The sequence below is a fragment of the Limulus polyphemus genome, unplaced genomic scaffold, assembly GCF_000517525.1.
Source record: "Limulus polyphemus unplaced genomic scaffold, Limulus_polyphemus-2.1.2 Scaffold1594, whole genome shotgun sequence".
NCBI lineage: Eukaryota > Metazoa > Arthropoda > Merostomata > Xiphosura > Limulidae > Limulus > Limulus polyphemus.
This window is the reverse complement of record NW_013667204.1, coordinates 31,471-37,838: the sequence shown is the minus strand read 5'-3', so window position 1 is coordinate 37,838 and position 6,368 is coordinate 31,471. Positions and strand designations below refer to the sequence as shown.

The following is a 6,368-nucleotide window of genomic DNA, read 5'->3' as shown; positions in this document are numbered from 1 at the left end:
TCACTAAATGATCTAAATCCTTTTGTAAATCAGCAGCATCCTCTTCACACCTAGCAACACCCATGACCTGCAAACTTAAGTAATTTATTGACTATCCCTTCATCTATGTCATTGATGTAAATCAAAAAGAGCAAAGGTCCTAAGACTGAGCCTTGAGGTGCCCCACTTGTGACAACCCTCAGCTTTCTTCCATCTAGCCACTCTTCTATCCAATTTGCTAACTTATCCCCCCACACCTATATAGCTAATTATTTTACAAGTCTTTTATATGGCACCTTGTCAAATGCTTTCTGAAAATCAGGATGCACCAAATCTACACCCTTACCCTCATCTACATAAGCAGTAACCTTTTCAAAGAATGTTAAAAGATTTGTAATGCAAGATTTTCCCTTAATGAAACCATGTTGACTATCCAATTAAATTTCAAAATATTCTTAAATGACTTTGCAATGTATCTTTTAACAGACTTTTCAAACTTTTTCCCACAGCTAATGTAAGACTAATGGGTTTATAATTACTGGGACAATTATTATCACCTCCCTTGAAACGAGGAATTACGTTAGTTAACTTCCAATCCTCTGGTACCTTCCCACTATTCAAGAACTGACAACAAATAGTAGCAAGTGGCTCACATATCCAATCTTTAACCTCCTTCAAAACCCTTGGGGAAATATTATCTGACCCAGGAGCCTTACATTTTTTAAACTTCCTAATTAAACTTCAGAATTAATGCAGTTGCCTTGTTTGATCTCATTTCTATTTATCAACTGATCAAAATGTGGAATACTGCTTAAATCTTCATCGATGGACATAAACAAGAACAGGCTATGGTACCTATTCACTAAAGACTTAGGCCATGCTTTCTAGCTTACAAGTAAAAGACATCGTATATGTACTAGGTAGGCTCACACACCTTAGGGAATAAATACTTACATAATCTGAAAATACTAACACATATACATGAAGGATGTGGGAGTAAAGCCACATCTCCACATGCAAGGGAAAAGTGTTGTGCCAGTGCAGCCCACTGTTTTCATTAAATTTTTATTATTAGTATATTATCATCATCAGCAACACTATGGAATTTTGTTAACTATAGTTCATGACCATTTGCACTGCTTACAATAAAATCATGAATCAAATCTCAACCAACTAGTATTGCCATTTTGGTGATGTAATGTAACAAATTACATATGGCCAAAAATCACTGGGCCCTTCAAACAGGCTAAAAATGCAAAAACTTACTTTAACCTTTTATGTTACATGGCAATATTTGGTCTTTGCAATGGGGTAGCCAAAAGTTTGCAGGATGTGGGAACAAATGCTCTTGGTGCATTGAAATGTATAAAACTTATTGTGAAAAGAACCTAGGTATTGAAACAAGAAGATTCCACTGTTGAATTGATCAATAAGGCACAGCATCCTCCAGCCAAACATAATTGAAAGGTATTTAACCAAAAAGGATAAGCAAAACATCAGGCAGACAACTGAATCAAAAGATATTCATTTGAAAATGAATGAAACATCATGGAAATGTGAATTTTATGAAGCTCTGGATCTGGTGGCAGTTAAGTTTCAACAACACTTCAACCAAGAGAGCATGCACATTGCAGCCCAAAGGGACAAAGTCCTGTTGGATTCTGCATCAGCAAGCATCACAGTCTGGAATCCTGAGGATGACACACTATCCTCAGTCACAACAGATCAGTAGGCAGAGGCTACAACTTCGGTTAATAATACTGGTTGATTTAATCAGGGAAAATGATCTAAGGAGTGTGGCTTACTGGGATGATTTTTTTAGCACTCTAGAGCCACATATACAACAGATGTTAAATGATGTTGACAGTTTGATTAAACTTTGGCCTGCTTGGCCAGTATTTATTGCAGGACATGAGAATCCTTTTCTGCTATGAGATGCTTTAAAATTAGGATAAGCATCACAAGTTAAAAACAGACAAATCGTGCTCTAATGCATGTCCAAAGTGACGTACTTGACATTCTAGATGTTGCTTCCCTTATGAGAAATTTCGTAAGCCTGACATTGGAGTGTGAACCTATTTTTTGAGTAGCCTAATCCAAACAGATCAATAAGCTAGCTAAAAATAATACTAGACTGTGTAGGCTCAATTTACTATATTTTTATGTGAGTATTTTCAAAAGGCATCTAAGGAGATCCTTGCTTTCTATTTATGTAACACCTGTTTTGCATAGATAATGCATTGTCTTGTTAGTTTTTAATGTTACATAAAAATTACATTTTTGACTCAAGTTTCTGAGTTTTTGCATTACCTGCCACTTATAAAATTCTCTTAGTTTGATTTGTGAATATAATTATGAAATGCACAAAAAATTACTATTTTCAATATATTTAAAAAATAATTTTTTAAATTATACATCGTCTCCATCTCCCATTTTCAGTACCCCAGCTTGAAATTCATTCCATGTCTCTGTATGTATGTAAATACAAAATACAATAAATCAAAAGTAACCAATTAAGTTGTATATTGGCAGTCATTTTTTATCATAACAAGAGTTATGCACAGTAAGCCAAAAAGAGTATTTTAGTTATAATCAACACAGATGTTCCTTAAGTATGTTTAAAATTGAAATTTACGACAACAACAAAAAAACCTTAAGGTGATTTGACACAGTATATAAATATTGATGGAATAATTCACATGAATGACTTTGCCATAGAACAGTTGTTCTTTTTAATGTGACACACAAATATCCATTTCTTGATCTTAGAAGAAACAAACACTTCTGCCATATGCACTATTAAAACTTGTTATTCATACTGGTATCCTTAAACCTGCACATATTTCAGTCAGAAGATGGTGTTCTGTGTTTGATTCTTATGTGTTGATAGATACTGTTTTTCCATTTGAAGGTCTGGGGACACACAGGACAGCGGTGGATGACATCATTGTGCATCTCCATGTGTTGCTTTAATCCTGCAGCAAATGAAAATTTTCTACAGCATTTCTTACATTTCCAAATCTTGAAAGGTTTTGACTGTGATGACAAATCTGAAAAAATGTTTTGGAAGCAATGACTGAAAATGAATAACACTTTCCTGAACAGTTGCAGTTTTAAGTTTAAAAAAATATAGATTAAGTGAATAACTGATTGTCTCAACATTATGAGCAGTAATCATACTCAAACAATACTCATTAGCATATTTGTCCTATCAACTTGAGTATAGTAAGTGTTAAGAAAGATACGGTGGACATAAAAAAAAATGTACATGTTTATTTCGTGTCCTTTTCAAAATTGTCTTTTAGCATAAACTCATAATTATCTATAACAGTATTTTTATACCCTGTTATTTATTTACTTAACTGCAAGTAAAACCAACTCTTTTAAACTTTACCAAAGTATATAAAAGTTTGGAGTTCACATCAAACTCTTCCCTATTGTTTAATGCCTCTGTCTTATCTTATAAGCCATTCTGACATTATTTTACCCTAGTAATACTCTTAACAATTTTCTGAAGGAAAGTTACAGTGTTCTAGACAGGCTACTCTGTGATGATTAAAATTGTATAGACTAAAAAAAAAGAGCTTGCATTAAATACTCTATTACATCAAGCATTTATAATAAAGAGAAATTTCTTAAACTTGTATTAATTTTATAAAAAGTTGCTGAACTCCATATTTATTAACTTCACTTAACCCAGAAAAGAAAAGAATCTGTATAAACACTGGTCCTCATAAAGCAACGGTGTCTTATTCAAATCAACCTGAATATTAATACACTGTAACACATACTAGCAAATAGAAATTTTACATTGTTTATGAAAATTTTAAAATTACAACACTTCAGTACAACTCACAAACACATTCCTTTAACATTGAAAAAATTGATAACAAAACAATGGATTCAAAAGAAACTCAACTCATTTTAGTCAGAGTAACAAATGCATAACTTTAGTTTATTTTTGAATTGTTGGGTAAGATAAAATTCAATTCTGGTAAGTCTCAAAAATGTTTTAAAAAATACCCATAATCTGTCTGTTAACACTAAACTATGCTTACACTTGTGTGTCAAATTTTTTCTTATAAAGTGTATTTAGTGCTGCCAGTTATTTGAAAGATTATTTAAGAGTTCTCTATAATATGATATTAAAAATAAAATTTTTATGGTTCAAACAGAAATTAATTTTTTTTCATCTCCATATTTAAGCTGGAAATTTTGATTCTTATTCCTATTAAATAATCATCCAATAGATCTAAATTTGCATTAAACACAGTAGTATCATAGTAGTTGCATATTTTTAACTTTTAAATTTTTTATTCTATAACACATAGGTACTCAGTAAAACACTCATATGATCATATCCAAGTTTGCTAAAAAGGGAGTAGTTAACTACTGACATATATAGCATATGTTATTAAGATGTCTATTTTTCTGTACAGCTTCTTGGAAAATGTTTCAGAAAATAAAAAAGCATTTACAAAATATAACATATGTTATGAAAGCATTTTGTTTTTCACAGACCATATTTCTGTCTATAACATTCCACAGAAAATAATAACAAAAATGTAGGTTTATTATACTTTTGATAAGAGAATGTTAATCTTTTGTTTTTTAGGGTCAAGTATGCAGTAAAGCCTTGTTAACTGACTTTTTAATAAACATATTAACATACATCTTTATATTAGAATGGTAAGAAAAAAATTATCTATATTTAAATGCTCTGTACATAATAAAATAATATTCTATTGCTTTCTTTATCAATAAAATATTAAAAGCTCTACTCACATTTTTAGCTTGACTTTTTCACATAAACACTGCTAACATCTGGAATTTTGTCTACATAACTTGTGACACAATCTTTGGATAAAGCATTTTTAACCTAGCAAAATCTAACTTATTAAAGTTACTTTTAAGAAATGAAAAAGGATTTACATAGTGTCCATGTTTACTACAACATATCACTAAAAATGTGTTCATATATTTAGCCTCAAATATAGATTATTTCAAAAGTGTCTAATCATCATAAACTTTTATAATATTTAACATATAAATTAATGAAAAAAATATAACTTGAGTAAAAGTGAGGAAAATGTTTCCTGCAACTTTTTATTATTTTAAAATGTTTTCAACTGTTTAAGTTATACATAAGGTGGACAGAAATTAACATTGGTACAGTTAGAATAAACCACTGTGCTGTTTGAAGAAGAAAGAAATTTGATTGGAAATTTAAACATCTACATGACATTTTAGGAGAGTGCCCTTACTTAGGTATACGTGTTGAACCTAAAACTGTCCCAGTATGATAGTTATGTAGAACATTCACAATCTACAGCTATGAGAAAATAAATAAAAAACAAATAACAGTTTCTTGAATAATATTTATTTGTCTAATGTCAATTAATCACTAATCTTACTACCAATACACCAAATTACACACATTGAGCTAATGAGCTGTTATAAAGGCCACAAAAAATTATTAAATATTAGTTAAATCAACCACCAAATGAATGTATAAAAACACTTTTTCTCAAAACCACAGAATCAATTTGACTGGATCAAAAGAACAAAATTACATCACAGTGAGAGTTTCAAAGATTATTTCAATAAATTGTAATATTCACAACAATAGATAACGTCTAAGAATACCATAAAATTACAATTTGATTTAAAATACTTTATAACCACTCTTTTAACTATGATTTAAATCAGTTGATAACTCTGAGGATAACATCTTTGAAAGAAATTCTTCTGTAGAAGTCTTAACTTTTCATATAGATGGAAGATGTAATCCCATTTCCAAACATCTGGAGAAGTTGATGCTTCTAATGTAAAATAATAAATATAAAATAATACTTTATATTACCTACTTCTGTCAACACAAAACCCTAACATCAATGTAAATGAGGCAGCAAGTATAAGAGTGGAGAAAATAAAATATATAGCTCATATAGCTTGTTTGCACAAACATCCATATACCAAAGAAAGAATACTTTCCAAGCCCTGAAAAGAAGTTTATTATAAACAATGGAGAAGTAGCTCACACCGACCTAGTTCCAATAATGTAATATAACTTGATAAATAACATCTAGTACGGACTTGCTGTGTTTGAAAATAAACAATAAAAGAAAAAACTGTAAGGTATGAAAAAAGTGGTGTCACCTGATCTAGAGCCTTGCACACTACATTTAAATAATAAAAAAAACTTTTTGTTTATAAGTCAGTCTCCAAAAAAGGAGGTTTAAAATATCACAAACTGTTTTTCACACATAACCTTGGGAGTAATAATACAAAAAAAATGATTGAAGCATTTATAAGACTTAAATCTAACTGAAAAATAAATCTATCTCAAATAAATGTTTTGCAGTGTTTGATATTTTAAAAATGATTTA

General features: G+C 30.3%; 1 long non-coding RNA gene across 4 annotated transcripts in view; it reads right to left on the bottom strand.

Annotated features, from left to right (window-relative positions):
- The window catches only part of LOC111086969, a 43,925-nt gene that overhangs the window by 17,692 nt on the left and 19,865 nt on the right, over positions 1 to 6,368 (bottom strand). For 3 of the 4 annotated variants that reach the window (XR_002611688.1, XR_002611684.1, XR_002611686.1), the window contains one exon: positions 3,778 to 5,801. The exons of the other annotated variant lie outside the window; for it this stretch is intronic. This is a non-coding gene — a long non-coding RNA (uncharacterized LOC111086969). Of the gene's footprint in view, positions 1 to 3,777; positions 5,802 to 6,368 lie in introns of those variants that run through there. 4 annotated transcript variants of the gene reach the window in all.